At 43.9% G+C, this 19,495-nt stretch overlaps 1 protein-coding gene across 3 annotated transcripts in view; it reads right to left on the bottom strand.

Annotated features, from left to right (window-relative positions):
• BTBD18 (BTB domain containing 18) overlaps window positions 1-18,759 on the bottom strand; it is a 211,333-nt gene extending 192,574 nt beyond the window's left edge. Inside the window, exons 1-2 of one of the 3 annotated variants that reach the window (XM_085651387.1) lie at window positions 18,624-18,759; window positions 2,710-2,858 (exon numbers count right to left, since the gene is read on the bottom strand). The gene's annotated coding sequence lies outside the window, so the exon portion shown is untranslated. Of the gene's footprint in view, window positions 1-2,709; window positions 2,859-17,020; window positions 18,366-18,623 lie in introns of those variants that run through there. The other 2 variants (XM_085651385.1, XM_085651386.1) reach the window with 2 other exon arrangements.
• Window positions 18,760-19,495: the final 736 nt, after the last annotated feature.

Genomic DNA, 19,495 nt, shown 5'->3' with positions numbered 1-19,495 from the left:
TTGGAGACAGTCCCAGTGCTACCCACTGGGAAAAGCATCACTTTACACAAAGGTGTCTGGAGAGCAGTCTGAGACAAACACTTGAAGGAGAGAACTACCTCCAACCCCATCTGAAGTTTTAGACAGTGGACCCACATCCCCTGTCTAGAAAGTGTATATATAAGTGGGGGCCAAATCATTCCCTTTGTTCCACTTTCAAGTTCTTTGTGACCAAGAAATGGAGTACTCCACAGCATACTCAAAGGACAGATGCATCCTATACTGACGACACCCAACTTATTTTTAGGATAATGAATACAGATCTTTCTTTGGCCTCTCCTCCTGAATACCTCAATGGCATCAGAAAATGGATGTCTGTTAAATGGCTTAATATCAGTTGAGGGCTTAAATTTGATGCCATTTGTAAGCTTAATCACTAATTTCATCAGTCGTCTCCTTCACCTGTTCCTTGGCCCTCCCTAAGTTCAAGTCTATTCTCTCTTTGTTGATCTGGTACATTCGTAAGATCATCTTGTCAGCCACCATTGGCTCTCGACTGGATTACTGAAACTCTCTGTACTGTGCCACTTATAAGCAACGATATAGGCTGCAAGTAATCCAAAATCAAGCTGCCTGAGTGAGCGCTCAAACCCACCATTACTCTCCAGCCAAACACATTAGTCTTAAATTCAGGCCTCGAAAAATCCACTCGCCCGCTCGCATTTGGGAGGCCGATTTTATTAGGGTGAGCTATTTTTAGGTCCTACTCTCCCTTTCTGGCGAGTAGGAAAATAAACTGACTTTTGACCTCTGTCTCTGAAAGCAGAGGAAATGTGACAAAATAGTGAGATTTAAAGGCATCTTTATTGCTCACAAAGTAAATGAGCAATAAAAAAAATGCCTTTAACCCCTTGTGTGCCACACCCTTTCCCCGCCCTGTGCCGGGCGTTCCATTAGCGGGCGGAGTTCATGACGAGCTGGACTCGTCATGGGCACAGCGCAACCGCGGCCCATGACGAGTCCAGCTCGTCATGGGCACAGAAGGGGTTAAATATAGTTAACTTGTCACTGATAGAGGTCAAGTGCATTTCAGTTAGGTCGAGTTGATTTTGTAGATTACTAGACCTGCAGGTCTAGTAAAAATTAAATGATTTTTCAAGCCCTGCAAACTGCACTGGTTACCTATCCACAAAAGGAATATTTTCAGGTCATTGTGCATAAATGTCCATATGAATAGGCCCCTTGATTCTTAAAAATGCAGTTTATTTGGTATAAACTCACTATGACACTTTGTTTGTCTAATGCTAATATTCTACAAGTTCCTTATGTTCACAAATTGTAGACCTGGTGGAAAATCCTTTTCTTAATTGCTGCTAATCAATGGTAATTGCTGCTAATCAATGGTCCACAAATCCATATTGTACGCTTCAGGAAAATCTTTCTCTTTAACTTAATTTAATTCTATGTCAGCATCACCAAGCAACTCTCCAGAAGACCACAAACCATCCAGATCTCATCAGCCAGACTCAAGACTCATCCTCTCACACAGGACTCACATCACACCACACCTCAGGGAGCTCCACTGGCTCCCGATATACAAATGTGCTCTTTTCAAACTCCTCACTCACACACACGCACTAGAGGTACTACACAACTTAGGCCCCACCTACCTGAGCATTCACATTACCTTCTACCAACCTCCCATGCATACATAGAACCAGATCAGTAGGACGGATGTTCTCTTACCTCTCTCCTTTAGCATGAAACAACCTCGGACTCCATTATTAGAACCTCCTCCCCTCTGCTTGAATTCCGAAAGAAGCTGAAGAACTTGCTTATCAAATAACTACCTATCCAAAGTAGGGCTAGGCGCACCCACACAACTGCTGAACAGCAGGACACCCTCGCGGGTGATAGTGTGCTTTACAAATACACATAACTCGTTTTGTAGTTATATTTGGTTAGCGCCAGGAGACCTCTGGGTGTGCGTAGCACTTTTCAAATTGCATTAACAAAATGACAAGCACCAAGTTGGATAGTGATACACTGTGCCTACTGTTTGATTACAGAGGTCTGAGTTTGTGCGCCCATACCACCTCCCTGTGCTGCCCTGAAAGTCAAGTGCATAAATTGTTATACTTCGCCTAGTTTGCACAGCCACAGTAGGACTGGCGCTGGGACCCCAGTGACAAACAACCACCCCAGTTGGAGCTTAGTCAGCCAGTATGCCTTGTGGCTACTTGGATGGGGTCTCACCGAGAGGGTATTTTTAGGGAGAAAGCAGAACACTATGGAGTGCTAAAGGCAAAATAAAAAGTGTTTCCTTGAATGCAAGCAGCAAGTGGAAGGACACAAGTAATATAATCAGAACATAGTAAAGAGGAAATGCTCCATAAGTGGGGTAAAAAAAGAATAGGGAGCAAAGTCATCAAATAATAGGCAGTGAAATGAGACAAATAATAAACCTATCGAGCCAAGAGCCTGGGGCTGGCCCATGGCCCACTACATACATTTGACTGTATTAGAGAATACATCTTCAACAACAGACAGTGAAAGCTGTCAGTAGGCAAGAGAATGAAAGGCACTCAGACCACTAAAACAATGAATCACTGGGGGACACTGCCAGACTCGTTCACCATGCAGGGATCCGGGAAGGTTACGTCACTTCCAGTAATCGATACGTCACCTCCAGTAATGATTACGCCAACTCCAGTAATCAAACTTTCTCACCAGTAACATCACAAGTGGCAGCATCTTCCATGGCATTCTCACGCCTCACCTGGCGATCAGCATGAACAGGAATGCAGCAGCCGCGATGTGGTACCATATGCAGAAACCCATGAGACTCGCGCCATTTTGGAGTTTGATTGAACCTCTGCCTAAAACGAAAGAGGTAAACAAATGTGTCTCTTAGTGAATGGTGTAACGGTCACTATTTCCAAAAGGCAGAAAATACTGTTCACGTTCACGGACACAGCTACATAGATAAGAATATTCAAAGTCAATTTTAGCAACAAAGTTCACCACAACAGTGTCTTCGTTGGTGGATATCCTGCAGGAAAATACCCAGCATCGACATTACATAAATACACACTTGCACTATATGGTGGGTAATTGAAATCCATGAGCTCCTTGTGGTACCTTTCACCATCTGCAGAAATAAAACCTCACAGTCTTTGATCCTTCTTTCCAAATGTGTGCTCACAGTGGCTCCAAATAGCGACAACACCCCACAAAAAGAGCAACTAACTGCAAATCAGCTTTGCTTTCCTTAAACTGAGAGCACAGATTTTTGAAGAAATCAGAGTACACACCTATAGAGTTATAATCAGAAAAACAAAAAGGCTGCAAAACCATATTTTTTTTAATTTAAGAAGGACCAGTATCAATTCCATTAAAAAAGAAAATAAGTAATGTAGATGAAATAATGTTGTCAGACACGGGGAGGTACTACTGGACCACAGCCCCTGGGGTGGCTAGTGTTAGATGTATCAGAACTTGCCTCTCAGTGTCAGCGATGGCGAGCAGTCACAAGCTTCTCAGGGATGCTAGTGGGTGGTACAGAAGGGTGAATACTCAACAGAGCAGTAAAATGATAGTCCAGCCCGGGGTTTATCTTTTTAAAATTAAAATTTTTTAATAAATTATTGTACCATAAAACTCAGCACTACACACTAACAAAAAGTATCAAATACCCGGGCAACAGGCATGAGGCTAATACTTACATATAAGGCTGCCCCAGTTTCTTACTCTGTTCCCTTTCCCTTCTATACTGTACAACTGCTCTGGTTTTGGTACTACTGGAGTTGTAGCACTTTTTCGCCCCTATTACCAGTCTTTGGCAGTAATAGTGCTCAGTCTATTGTCCTTAGTTTGGGGATGCAGTAGACCTTGCATTGGCCTCTTGCTCTCCAGTCTATGTTCCTCTCTTGCTGGGGAGGAGATACGCCAGCCAGTCAGGGCAGTAGGTAGCTCAGCTCAGCTCTGCTCGCAGGAGGCAGACGTGGCAACACACAATGTCCTAGAGGCAGTAGTGGCTTGTGGCTCTGCTACAACATTCTTTACGCCTGGCACATACTGAATGTTGTAATTGTAGTCAAACAGGCGCACTGATAATCTTGCCAGCCTTGGCGACGCCGCGTACAGCCCTTTGTACAACACTTTAGTTAGGGGTTTGTGGTCGGTGCACAGCGTGACTTTGTTTCCCCAAATGAATTGTCTGAAATGTTCCAGAGCCCATACGCTCGCAAGTGCTTCACGCTCAATGACTGAGAATTTCTCCTCGGAGGTGGTCAAGGCGCGCAATGCAAAAGTTATCGTACACTCCACCTTTTTTTGTCTTTTTGGGTGAGTACAGCACCTATCCCTTTGGATCTTGCATCTGTAGTGACAAAAAGTTCTCTAGAGACAGGTCAAAACCCTGCAATGGTAAGGTGGAGCACATTTCTTCTTTTAATGTACAGAATGCTTGTTGACTCACCTCCGTCCATTGGAACTTGTTTTTCAGCTTAAGAAGTTGTCTCAATTCGAATGTCTTGCTTGAAAGTTTTTTATACAAACTTCGCATAAAACTCAACAAGATCAAAGAAGGACCTTAACTCATCCTTGTTGCTTGGCACAGGTGAATTCTTAATTGCATGTAAGAGTTCTTTTTTAGGTTTTATACCCTCTCCTGTGATTTCATGACCTAGATAGTTCTCTGAATTGCATGCAAATTTGCACTTCTTGTGCTCTGCTGTTAACCCTTTGGCATCCAGGATATCTAGAACTTGCTGTACTTTGGTATCATGTTCCTCCTTGGTCTTACCCATTATCAGTTTATCATCTTGGAACATAAGGACTCCAGAGACTTCTTTGCATTAGCCTCTAGAACATCGCCGCAGCTGAAGCCAAACTGAATGGTACCCTGGTAAACCTGAAACATCCAAAGGGCGTGATGAAGGTAGTAAGCTGTAGCGATGCAGGGGTACCTGGTGGTAGGCTGACTTCAAATCGATTGTAGAAAACCACTTAACCCCCTTGGTGCTGGCCAACATCTTGTTTATCCTTGGGAGAGGAAATGGTTTGACGACTGTGTTGCTGTTGAGGTCGCGCAGATCGACGCACAACCTCAATTTTCCATTGGGACGTTTGGCCACGACCAATGGTGCAACCCACTCCGAGGCCTCTACTCGTTCAATGATGCCATCTTCAAGCAGCTTGTCCAGTTGTGTTTTTACTTCATCTTTGATAGTGAACGGTAGATTTCTTGCTTTGTGTACGATTGGAATGGCCTCTGGTTTTACTTGGATTCCATGTTGGTACACTTTCAGTGCACCTATTTTACCGCTAAAAACCCTCGGGTATTTGTGCAGCATGGATTCACCAGTCATCCCTGCTTTGAACTACCAAAACAGGATCAGACTTGCTGGGGTCGCGTATGATTCCTAGGTTACCCTGGTCCATCCACCCTAGCACTGATGGTCCAACCACAGCCACATACAGTTTTGCGGTGGATTGCCTTCCCTTGAACTCGAAAACTAGCTTCCTGAAACCACATACATCAATTGGTTCACCTGTGAAGGACTTGATGATGACGTCTGGTCTTTCGAGTTGTCCACCAATTCTAGGCTTGAACTTTTCTTCCCACACTTTGTGGTTGACTATTGTGTATGGCGAACCTGAGTTAGCTACAATACTGATCTCGCCCCCCCAATGATCATGTTGCATACTGGCTTTTACTTTTTAAGAGCGCTGTCGTCATTGAGCTTGTCGATCTGATCTTCCTCTATGTTCAGCACAAACATGTTGACATCATCTTCTGATGTGCCTTGGTATACTGCTCCCTCCTCATCCACAACTTTGACTGAGCGTGCATATTTTTTACGGCAAGCTTTTTGAAAATGTCCAAATACTCCACAGTATGAACAATTAATGCCGCGAGCTGGGTATTTCATGTCATCTGCCATGTGGGTAGTGCTTCCACACCTGTAGCAACGCGTCTTGTTGCCCCCAACAGGTTTGTTGTAAGTACTTTTTGATCCCTTGTTGCTCCACGTTTGTTTGGGATTGCGTCTGAATTCTGTTATTTTATTTACAGTCTCCCCCTCCTTCTTTTCTTTGCTTTCATTTAGAACTGCTTTGGCACAACGACCTGTAAGTTCTGCTTTTCTCGCAATGTCAATGATGTTCTGTAGGGGGTATTCACCGTTAGCCCACAAATTGTCCTGTATGTTGGAATTTGACCCTTGCATGAAAATTTGGTCCCTTATGAATTAATCGTGCAGACCTCCAAAACGTCAATTGATGGCAAGGTTTTTTAGTGCCGACACATAGTCGTCAATGGACTCATACTTCCCTTGCTTTCTGTGGAAGAATTTATACCTATCCACACCTACGCAAACAGTAGGTTTGTAGTAGGTGTTAAGGTCGTCGATTGCATTTAAAAATACATCGCCCTCATTCTCCCCTCTGGCTTTCTTATTTTTTTTATTGAATACTTTAATACCACCAGCACCTAGACAGTGTAGGAACATTTTGTATTTCTATTCTGCTTTAAAATCTTTGTCATCTTCAAAATTCGAGATATAATTTATGAAATATTCCCTCCATTCCTCCCACTTGAGTAATGGTTCACCACCTGTGGGCAGGAATGCTTGAGGGGATGGTATGTTCCACAAATGCCCAGAAGCCATGTTTTAGTAGGTTAATGTTTTAGCTTAAGTACTGTTGTGACTATATTGCATAAGTATGTTCCAATTGTAAATAGTTCCTGAGGAGGTTTCAGTTGAATGCTTTGGTACTGTTTATTATGCTACCGCCCTTTATTATTTAGGCACAGCTCTGCTTGGTAACTTTCACTATATAATGTGCTCACCTTTATTGACAGTACCCCCAATAGTTTTCTGTGAGCTGAATAGTACTTGAAGAGTTGCAAGCGGGTTGCTCCTCCTGTGCTCCGGTCAAATTTGTTTACTTTCCTTTTTTTTCTGTTGAAGCCTAAGATGGAGGCATGTTTACGTGTGGCTGCGTCATTAAATAGGCTAAAACGCTGATTTCTGGTGATTTAAGATGGCCGCCGGTGCGTGACATCAGCACGTTTCTCTTATCAGCTGTTGCAAACGCCTGCCGCTTCTGACGCGCACTCAGCTGACAGTTGATGCCGGCGGTTGATTCCGTTGAACTGTCACACTAGAGTTGTTGGTTCTTCACTCTCGACCAATTAACTTCCAGCAGTTTCTCATATGTAGTAGGTTTGTGGTATTACTTAATGGTTGACAACCTGTCACACTTTAATTCCGTTCCTTCACCGCAAAGAGTTAATCTTCAATAATCATCATTCTGTTCTCATGCATCGTGTTGGACTTTTCAGTATATCATTGTCCTTTTTCACTTATTTTACTTTTGCTGACTGACCTTTTAAGAAAAAAATCTTTTTCTTCTTCTTTATTCAGCTTTGGCAGCGTAATATTTCGCAAAATTCTTTTTTTTGTTTCCTCTGATGAAGTGCCGATAGAACATGCTTCTGGTGGGTCCGCGTGTTGGTGCTCGTCGCCAATTCTGTAAAAAATTGTTCGCACATGGGGCTTGAGTAGTAAATTCTTTTATTCGAGTAAATACACCAACACAGGCTCCGCGTGGTGGAGCGCAAGGAATGCTGCCACTCTGCTTGTCATCAGCTGTCCAACTGTCAAAACAAACTGACAGCTGGTGACAAGGGTGGCGGTACGGTGTCCTCACGGGGACACATGAACGGCGTAACAACAAACGGTGTCCTCGCAGGGACACACAAGGCAAACATAACAAGGTCCTCCCGCAAGGTTGCTCGCTCATTCCCCTTCTGTTCCAGGCAGGACATTACATGAGTTTCAGCACAGGGAAAACAGTTCTTCCTCCAGATCAAGCTCAGGTGAAGTACCCTTCCCTCTAGGAATCTGGCTTTCTGGTAGACACTACCTCTGGTTGAGCAGTAGTCGTTTAGATATTCTGTGGAGCACCCCCTCCTTGGGTATAGAGAACTGGAAACTGGAACAACAAGTGTGTCAACAGCTTCCAATTTTATCCAGATGGCAGACAAGGGATGTGTATTCTGTCTGCCCTACAGAACTAGTTTGGGTCTGATCTCATTCATGTGTTCATCTCAGGAACCTTTGTCTAGAGGGATGCTATTCATAACAGAGCATCTCTCCAGGATACAGAGGCACAAAACAGGGTGGGCAATCTTCACTTGACTATCAACAGTCATATGTGACAGTGATCAGGAAGAAAGGCAAAAGGCTGACTCCCTATTTAAGGGCCTTTCACACTCTAACAACAGGAACTGCAATCCCACTGTTAACTCCTTCCATAAATGGTGGTCTTGTGGAAGACTTATCAGCAGCCCTCTGTCTTAAAAGGATCTAAGTGAATTTTTAAGGGGTCAATCAGACCAGGGCACCACAGTTGTCACACAATATACACTTAACCATGCACTCTGGTTCTCAGTACTAATACCTGAATTTATCAGTAGCTGCAGACTTTAAACAAGTGGGCCAGTTGGCCTCTACTCTTCAGATACAGATAAAAAGGACTGGTCATGTTATGATTTCTAAAAACCACGGCCTACTGCCAACACTCTGCTACATGCACAAACCTGCAACAACTCTAGTCCTCTGCCACGATGGAGGGCACGCTTGGTGCCCCCACCCAGGTCCAGGATCAGACTCATTATAAAAAGCAGGCCTAAGCCATCAAACACAAGCTAGATCAATGTGAGACTGGGGTCAGAGTCCAAAACTTGGACACCCGATACTCATAGTTAGAGCGCACACGACAGAGGACACAATTTTACACCATACAGGGGAAATTCCCATCCCAACAAATGTGAAAAAATTTAAATAAACAGAGTAGTATAAACAAAAACAAATTTAACAACTAAACTCAAACAAGACAAACAATTTAAATAAAGCACATGGATGAGAAACTCTCAATATAAGACTAAATGAAAATAGGTCAAGCAGGTAAGTTACCTGTAATGAAAATGAAAAAAGCAGAGTAAGATTGGGGGAAAAAAATGCAAAATTTTAAAATATGGATTATGTTTTCATTTCACTTCTAGAAGAGCACGAAAACAGGGAAATGGAAGAAAAGATGAAAAACACTTGAAAAAGATACCTCTTTAATGTCCTGAGAAACGTCAAGAATCTGGTGTACAGAGAGTATTGCAAACAAAAAAGTAGTGGATCAAAAATAATATGAAAACGTGGGGGTCACCTTCAAACTTATTGTCCTGAAAGCACAAACTACATGCAGGCTTAGAGGTCAAGCATGCAACACTGTGGCATGACAGCTGCTTCCAACCACTTCTTCCTGCTTATGCAATTTGAATCCCAACTCTCACGCAGGAGAATGTTTACAAATAAACAAAATGCCCATCCCTGCAGGACACTAAAAAAAGCCTCCCTTCCACTGCCACCCCTAGCATCCTCCTAGTAGGTGGTAAACTTCAGCAGAGTTCTTTGAGATTGGGCTTCATCCAAGGAGAAACGTCTTTCAACAAGGGATACTGTTCCAACGTCCAGGTTATAACATGGCTGATGGTTAAGGCAGCTGACTGTCTTGGGGTACAGGTACCAAGCACCCAGGTTAGGGGGGGCTACCTAATGACCTTTCCTCTAAATGTGTGCCTTCTGTAATGACTACAACCCGCAGTTTCCAAACACTGCAAGGTTGCAACTGAGACAACTGTCACACGTAGCTGTCTTCCCTTAGTTAACAGCATGCCACTGCTAAGCAGGCAACTCTAGCTAGGTTGTTCTGTCTCTAGCTTCGATCAAGAAACTGCAGCAGAGAAAAGCATACTCAGCCAGTTGAGCCAATATGGGATGTACTGCCTAAAAGAAAGAGCACCCAGACCAATACAAAGCCAAGAATATGGTAACTACGTCCGCCTACTACAAACAAATGCGAATAGCCATCTTCCATATCATGAGTCCACCTGCGTCCAACTGCACTTTAAGGGACTGTTGTAGCAGAGTCCCCAAGGAGTAATGGGAGAGCACAAAAGCCTCAGGGGAGAAAATCTAACTTTTGTCAAGTTGTTAGACGTACTCTTCTCATGTGTGACCCAATCTACCCCTTTGCCTCCGAGGGTATGGTGTTCACAGACATACTTGGGCATTTCCCCTACTGCTAGTCTCCCGCCACCAACCAAACTGCAAAAGTTAGGTTAACCCTTGATCAAACCTGTGAGACTAGGAAGGCGTTGGTGAATGCCTTTATTCTTTCAAGTTAGTGGGAATGCAAAGTCTCAGAGGACATTCAGAGCTAGAACTCCCACTTGTCTTTCACCCACTCTATGCAATTTTCAGAAATGTGGTATAATCAGAGCCTTGCTAGAATCCAAACCTTGATATAAAGTGAGCCTAATCAGAGAAGCTGTTACTAGAGCTCTGATATAATGAGAAAGTTGCCATAACATGCCCTCTCACTGCATGGCACTAAAAGGGACAAGCAGAGTTTTGACAGGGTAAGTAGATTTCTGAAGCATCCTGTCCCTTGCTCAAGCAGATAATGGGTCCTTTTTTTCCAAAAACAAATACTATGTGAATACTGCAGTAACAGAAGCATATATAACCCCTTCGGTGCTCATGACGGAACGGTTCCGTCATGAGCCACGGTTGAGCTGTGCTCATGACGGAACCGTTCCGTCATGACCACGCCCGCGCAGGAAAAGATCAGCACAGCAGGGGAATCCGCCCAGCATGGAAGGGGCTAAACCTGTAGCAATACCACCAATGGAAGAATAAAATGCACAATTCTTCTGAACAGGAATAGGCCCAAGTAGGCAAAAAAGTAAAGCAAATCTCAAAACACTACATGTAGGTATTCCATCATCAGACGTACTTGGTTTTAAGTAATATACATTTAAGCCAAAGGATTGTCCATGTGCTCGAGGTGTAATACTCCAATTATGCAGATCACATAAATCCAATAGCTCACTATCCTAAGTTACAGGAGGTATGGTGGGGGAAATCGTCTGATTCGATTCAAGAAATAGATTGAGAAACCAAGCACTCTTAAAATATGCAGTACAGTAAGACATCCATGGAGCAGAAGCACTGTGCCATACAACTCAAAAGTCCAGCAGCTTTATCAGACCTGATATAATTTCCTATTTCGGCAACTTGTCCCGAGGGATGCCAAAGAATGATTTTCAATGTTTCTCCTCAGTAGAGTACTGGCCTCTCAGGTAGATGGCAGCCCGCACCAGGTGTATGTCTTTGTAACAGAAGACGACAGCCCCACTTTCCAGGCTATCTAATTCCCAACAGGTGGAGGCAGTCTTTGTCATACAGGGTTCGGCTTTGTATTGAAACCCTTGAGGGGTCCCTGGTAAAACTCACCTATCTGAGATAACTGGGACCCCTCCTTCACCCTTCCCTGTCCTCTGAGTATGAGGTGTCTGCCATCAGGGTGAAAAGTAGTACATGAGATGAGGTACTTCTTCTTGTGGGAAGGTTCATGTCCCCAAAGTAAGTGGGTTCCAAAAGAAAATGATTATTGATTTGTATGGACGCTGTGCCCCCTGGATTCCTTTACATGGTCTCCTGTTACTCCTACATCCCCTCTCCCCGTGCAGCCTAGTGTACTCGAGGTCGTTGTGGTTCTGGGTTTCATCCATAAACGTCAAAGAAAGGCCAAGAAGATAGCCACTTGTTTCTGCACGAGACAAACGCATGGGTTCTATGACCATCCCCGTATTGTGACAATTAGGAAAGAAGCTCCACTTCAACACTGGTTGAGGTTTATCTGGGTACAATTCCCATTCCTTGCAAGTATTATTGACATTTTTACTTTCTATCAATTTAAATACATAGCAAATATTATGCGTGGCTTTGTTACCATGAAGCGGCATGTACATATCGAAGGATTTGAGCATCTTCCTAGCAATCCTCCAATTAGCAGAATTTTGATGCTCAAACAGGTTCCGGTTATCAGAACATCAGTTTACATCTTACTTTGTGGAAGATCTTTCAACAAGCACAAAGGAAGGAGTAAACCAGTGACATGACACACATCAATGCCTTCCTTCGGAACCAAAGGTAGGATTTTTGAACTATCACCTGTCACAGGGATATAGAACCATCCCATACTCACTCTACAAAGTCTTGAAAGACTCAGCTACTCAGAAAGCACTGAGGACCTGAGACCTGCACCAGGCACTAGAGTGCCACTGCTCTGTTTGCCTTAGAAGATCACATTTTGCAGACTCATCAGTGAATCATCTCTCCTCATTACGCATGACCATCGGGAAGACCCCAAGATACCTACAAGTCAAACACTGTTTTTTGGTATAGGCTGTCTGAGGTGCCCTCCCTTATCCAGTCTTTACCCTGTGAGACCCTGAACTTTCCATGCTCATCAGCACCCACCTCCCCCTTGAGTTGGGATTTCTGCTCGCCAGCACTTTAAGTATAAATCATCATAGCATGATGTAGTGTCTTGCCAATTAACAAGGACAGAACCCTTTTGGCTCCTGATAAACTCCGTACACCTATGAAGTAATGTAAAGAGGGCACTGCAGTGAAGGTTCCTTTAGAATGTTGAATTCCCAGTTCCACGCAAAAGAATAAAGCTGTGTGATACCAAGCTCTGTATGTGGTGAAGTCACTTACAGGTACCCCTGCTGGGAAGAAGCTACAAATGGCAACGAGACAGAGGATAAGTAACCCGAAGATTGACAGTGTTCTCTCAGAGCTTGCTGTGGTCCAAGCAAACTGCTAGTGTGTGCTACATGTGCCACTGTTGTAGTACAGAATCAACGGCTAATGCATGTTGAGTCAAAGTGCAGTTACAGCCACTGTGCAGCTGTTGAAAACTAAAGCATTTACAGAGAATCGACGCGTCACTTTTCAGGCCATACATAAAGGTACTGCGCAACTACACAACGTATGGTCCTACTTTGTACAGAGTGATAACGCTGTGATCACAATTGCTGCCAAGTAGAGATCAACCTGGTGTCAAAAAGTACAAAGCGACAGCCAAGCACAAGTTAAAACTGTGATTAGTAGTGCTGTGAGGCAGAGACCAAGCAGGTGTAAGCAAGTGCGCAGAGAAGCCAGAAGCAAAGCAACGTAGATGCAAGAAACGGTTGTCCGCTTACCAGAGTTATTTAAGAGAGGCTTCACATTGCAGCACAGAAGCCCCAGGAGAAGTGCCTGGGATAGTGCTTACAGAGCCGTCCATACCAGAGGCGGGCCACCAAAGCCGCTGGGTGGGGCTTAGAACAGCTCCACATTTCTTGAAAACCTAAAGTCAGTGAGGGGTTCGGAATAGTGGCAGGTTGTTGTTTCAATGGAGTCCAAGATGAAAATCATGTTTCTCTGTAACATACAGAATTATCCAAAGGATAGGCGCACAGCTATGTATGTCATCATGTGTGGTCAGATAAAAAAAAAACAAATTAAAAAAAATAATAAACATAGCCAAAGATACTCAAAAAAAAAAAAAACATTATCCAAAGGCTGGTACGTCACAAGGTCTCAGAGAATGAGCTAGAAACAGTGGGCAAAAGACCGCCACATCCCACCTCATTAAGTTCCAAACTGTTCTACAAAGATGTTGCTTTCTTGAAACCGCCATCATTCAATACCGCCAAACAGCAAAATATTGGCGACCAATGGACTGCATTGATAATTTACATTTGAAGAGTTCATTGATGCCCTTGAAGAAACTGATAAAAAGATTATGAAATAACTCAAAAATGTTGTTGGTGAAAGCGTACAGGAAGTCATAAAGAAAATGCCACGAACTGACGAAGAAATCACATACCGTCATATTAAGTAAGCCTTTAAACTCAAATTCAATCCAATGTCAAATGTTGACTATGAAAGATGTATTTTCAGTCAAGAATGACAGAAAGTTGACGAAACCATCGATTAATTTGTAGAGAGACTTAACACAATCAAACACTGTAAGTTCCATGAATTTAATGATGAAGAAGACATACGTCTCAGAGTCACTGATGGTTGCTTGTCCGATTCCTTCAGAAGGAGAATGCTAAGAGAAACCCTGAGTCTGGAATGAGTGTTAATGGCTGCTAGAGCTGAAGAACATGCTGATCGACAAGCTGCTGACATGGAGGTAGGAGGTGCCAAGAATGAATCACTCATGAGTGTGAAAAGCAAATCAAAGCAAAGACTGAAGGACACAAGGTGATATCTACTCATGAAAAGAAGTTATGTTTTAGATGTGGATTTTCATTGCCACGTGACAACAAACGTCCTTCCATTGGACAGATATGCAAGGGCTGTGGGAAGGAGAACCATTTTGTGACGGTTTGTAAAGCAAAGAGAAAAACAAGTGCATTACGGCACAAAGACAAAATGGCTGCTTGAAAGTTCCAGAAGCAACATTTGACGCGCACCCACAAGACCCAGCGAAGATCAAGTACGACAAATCGACACTGAATGACGCCGGTTGTCATACTAATCATCGTCAAACAGTTCCTCCATATCAGTATCAAGTGAAAGCGAAGAAAATGGTTGTGCCATGTCGATGTCTACTTCAGAAAAGCGTGTGCATGTTGGAATAGCTGCATGTGAAGAAAAATGTCAGCCTAAGAAAAGTCAACATGCTAAAGCACCAGTCGTTCAAACATTGTCCGAAAATTATATTGAAAATAAAGGGTTGTTCGATACCTTTCATCATCCACAGTGGTGTGTTGTTTAACATTATGCATGAGGAGAAATATAATGAATTGAATCATTTACCAAAACTTATGTCATCGAAAAACCAAAGCGTATACATGGGCTGCATTGACACTGTTAAAAAGTCAAAGTACATTTGTAGCGACAAAACACACAAAAAAGAACAAGCAAGTACCCATCCATGTGCTTCAAAAGGCAGCGTCAAGTGCCTGTCTATTCAGCTTCAGCACAGCTGCTGATGTGAGACTGATTTCCATGAACTACAACATGAATGCTCACCATGAAATAGTAAGTCAGATCCCTTCGTTGTTTCAGGGTTTGGGAAAGCTTAAGACAATTAAAGTAAGGTTGTATACTAATGAAGCCGTCCGTCCTGTTGCTCAAAGACATAGGCAAATTGCTTTTCGTTTACAAGATGCGGTTGAAACATTACTTAAGCATATCATTGAGCATTCCACTGGTGCCATGCCATGGGTTTCTGCCATTGTGGTAGTGCCTAAAAAGAACAGTGAATGGGCAGTACGTATATGCGTTGTCTTGAGTCAAGCAAACAAGACAATTTAACGAGAATGACATTGAGGTCCACACATTGCCGATATGATAACACAATTAAATGGTGCGAAGACTTTTCTCACCTTGATTTGAATATTATCAGTTGGAACTCAAAGAAAACTCTAGGTACATTACAACCGTTTCTACACATGCTGGTATGTTTCAATACAATAGTAAAGCTTTGGTGTGTTATCAACTGCAGATTTTTTTCAAGACGTCATTTGACGTATCATACAGCCTGTCATGGATGCGTTCAATTATAGTGATGATATATTGTTTTTCAGAGCTAGCCAAAAAGAGCATGATAAGGTACTCACACAAATATGTCATTTACTGGGTAATGACGGTTTGACTTTGAATGCAGACAAATGTGAGTTCCATAAGACAAACTTAAAATTCCTTGGCCATATCTTTTCTGATGGTGGTATGACACCTGATCCTGCTTAAGTACAAGCGCTGTCCAATGCTGATCCCCCACAAGATGTTTCAATGGTGCGTTAATTTCTCAGCTTCGCCAGCTACTTTTCTAGATCAGGGCTTGAAAAATCATAACAATTTCACTAGACCTGCAGGTCTAGTAACATCTACTCGACCTACCTGTAATGCCCTTAAACTCTGTCTCTGAAAGTCGAGCAAATGTGACAAGTTAACATGATTGAAAGGCATTTTTATTGCTCATTCACTTTGTAAGCAAGAAGGATGTCTTTAAATCGTGCTATCTTGTCACATTTGCTCTGCTTTCAGAGGCAGAGGTTAAAAGTCAGTTTGTCTTCCTACTCGCCAGTAAGTACCTAAAAATAGCTCATCCTAATTAAATCTGCCTTGCAAATGAGAGTGGATTTTTTGAGACTTGTAGACTTTGCCACAGTAAGTGCTCCATTGAGGGAGCGCACTAAAAAGAATGTTTAATTTCGATGGTCACATAAATATGAGAACGGTTTTAAGAAAATCAAACAAGCTATTGAGAATGCTACTGAAATGGATTATTTCAATCTAAAACTTCATACAGAAGTTGTTGTTGACAGTAGCCCAGTTGGGTTAGTTGCTATCCTTGCACAGCACAGAGGACACACCACATGCTCAGGCATATGTGACTAGGAGAGTAGGAGTTTGTCCAAACCAGAAAGTGCTTACTCACAACCTGAAAAAGAAAGTTTAGCCGTGATATGAGCATGTGAACACTTCCAAGTATTCCTGTAGAGAAAGCCTTTTACGCTGGTAAATGATCATCAAGCTTTACTAACAATATTTGGAAATCCAAAGGCCAAGATTCCTCATCGCACTGAACATTGGGGACTACAGCTACAAGGGTACAATTATAAGGAAGGGATCAGAACCCTGCTGACTACTTTTCCAGAGTGCCCCTTCAAGGTCATGGCACTTCATCCAAGTCAGCTGAAGCTTATATCAACTTCATTGTAAAATCGAACACACCAGCTGCCCTTTCGTTAGCCCAGATTATCACAGCCAAGAGCCACAATAGCGGCATACTAAAGTTATAAGATATCATTACATCATTCGTAGAACCAGCACACTTGACCTCTCACCAGTGAGGGTGAATATCAAAAGTACAGAAACGTCAAAGATGAACTGTCTATAACTCAAGAGAGAGTTATATTGCGCGAGTCGAGAATCTTGATTCCGGAAAACCTGCGGCAGAAAATGATTGAAGTGGCCCACAAAGGACATAGGGCAATGGTTGCCACAAAAAGAGCTTTCAGAGACAGATTCTGGTTTCCATATCTCGACGAGCAAGTTGAGAAAGAATTAAAGGCTCGTAATTAATGAAACTGCCTATCTACAAAAGTTACTCAACACACCCTGAACAGGACAGAACTCCTGAAGCATGTCTGGAAGAACAGCCATTGTCTTTTTTGGTCCACTTGACAATGTACATTACCCGATGGTGATTATGGACAAATGCTTACGATTTCTATTAACTGAGGATCTCTCTCTCTCACCACCATTCAAGAACAAGTCACTGAAAGACTGGGTGGCATCTTTGCGACATGGGATGTTCCAGCCATCCTAAAATATGGCAATGGCCCGCCTTTCAATAGTCGGGAGTTCAAAGACTTCTTAGAGTATCTAAGTATAACGCAACAAAAGAGCACTCCTCTGTGTTCTCAGGCCAACGGACTGGTTGATAAATTTACAAGTACGCTAAAGAAAGCTGTGCAGTGTCCTACACTTGAGAAGCTCAACTTAGGTATGCCTACAGCAGACCATTTGATGTCGGGCTGCATGCCAACTAACACCCTCCAACATAACTGGGCAGTGCTATTGGCTACAAACACAAGAAAAGCTGAAATTGTTGCACATAACATTTGGCCATTGAGAGATTAATATTGCTCTTAACAGACGCAAAGCAACATTCAGCGCTGTGCAAAAATCTCTTTAATAGATAAAAGGGCAATGTTCAGTAAGTGGCTGATGCCTACGTGCAATACTAAAGAAGGAAAAGCCATTTTAGCATGGCAATCCGGGATATAAATAATGATGGTGGATGACACCACTGAAGTGTATGGTGGGATGTCACTTTACGAGTGTGAATGCCACTGTCGAGGGGGCATCCTGCAAACGAGGTAGCGTTCACAAATATGTAAGGGCTTTGTGGCATACCCCAGGCCTGGGCTAGGGTAAAGCAATGACTGGGTGCCAGCAGTTGGTGTTAATGCATTGCACCTTACAAGCAGCAAATGTGCGGCTCCACTGAGAGCACAGGGTTGTAGTAACTAAGCTGACACTTCTAGGGCAACGACAGTCACTTCTGGGCAGTGAGTCACTTCTAGGGCAGCGACAGTCACCTCTAGGGCAGCGACAGTCACCTCTAGGGCAGCGACAGTCACTTCTAGGGCATTTACTGTCACTGCTAGGGAAGCGACAGTCACTTCTAAGGCAGTGACAGTAAGAGCACAGACGTGCCTGAAACGGACATAACTCTTGACTGGAATGGGGCGAGTCGACTCCGCTACAAGTCCCACATGGAGGCTCTGAGGGCCCCGCACACTGCCCCAGTCCGAAGCAGGGCTAGGACCCGTAAACAAACGGCACTCGTACTTTCCTAACCGGGACAAAAGGCCCAAGAAGGGCCCTGAGCACACACTGCTGTTATCAAAGGACCCCCAGGAGTCTGACAGGCCCTCGCGGCCCGGCCCCTTCAGGCCTCCCTTCCCGGGCGCGCGCAACCCACCCTCGCCAGGGCCGCGCCGGCGCGAGAATGAAGCGCGCATGGGCGGGGCCACGCGCGATCCCCTACGAACGGCGTGGGCGGAGCCAGCGCCCCTACGCGCGAGCACAAATCCGGCCATAGGTGTCATTACTCTCGGGACGCGCACTCCGCCTGCTTTTGGATTATACTGTTTTATAGTTACATTTACATAGCATTTACTGTTTATGGCGAGCCGTTGAAGCGCTCAATACCTCTACGGGGACGCCGAGTGGATGAAGAGCTGGCCGTGACGTAGAAACGCCGACACGGTGACGTCAGGTAGCGCGCGGTTACGGACACGCATGACAGTCTTTGAATGATAGTGGGGCGTCAGACAAAATCCCTCCCAGAAGGCTTGGCGCCGCCTGCTTCCACATCGCGCATGCGCGCCACTCAATTGCCTCTAGTCCTAGATGCGCGTGGGAGGAACTAGAAGCGAGGAAAAGTGGGCGGGGATATGGGACGCAGCGGGCCTTCTATTGGATGTTCAGCAAGTCAGTGCGGGATCAAAGAGTTGCGTGGGGTGGCTAGAGGGCCGTTCTTCTGTATGGAGGCGCCACGCGGCTGAAGATGTACCCATGGGAGGACCCCGCGACTGCGAAGAGCGGGCCTAGTTTGGGCCTTGAAATAATGTGCTCTGCCTTCTTGTATGATTTAGGAGTAGGGCTGGATTCCAAACTGTTCTTTTCCTGGGTCTCCACGCCTAAGGGCGTTATTTATTGCTGCCGCCCGCCTGTAATTGCATTCACTTCAATGAAAGTCAGCGTGGAAAATAATGCCCCCACCCTTACTCGTTTTAATCAAAAAGCTCCCTCATTCCTCTTCCCACATGTTGGCAGGTATGCTGTTCGTCCCCTCCTGTTTCAATGCACCTTTGTGCAAAATGTCAAGCCTTATGTGTGATACTTTGAGTGACACTTTATTGTGAGTAGAAAATACAGCCATGTACAAAGAATGACGTACATGTCTAAAACGACACCCCGTTTGTGTAGTGGGAGAGGTTTAGAAATAATCTGCAAAATACCTGCAATATTCCTAAAAGGGTTTATGCATCAAGTGTGTTCACTCCTTAGCCTGAGCAGAA

The sequence above is a fragment of the Triturus cristatus genome, chromosome 4_1 (genome assembly GCF_964204655.1).
Source record: "Triturus cristatus chromosome 4_1, aTriCri1.1, whole genome shotgun sequence".
Classification (NCBI taxonomy): Eukaryota; Metazoa; Chordata; class Amphibia; order Caudata; family Salamandridae; genus Triturus; species Triturus cristatus.
Note: the sequence above shows the minus strand (reverse complement) of the source record. Positions and strands in the feature narration are given on the sequence as shown.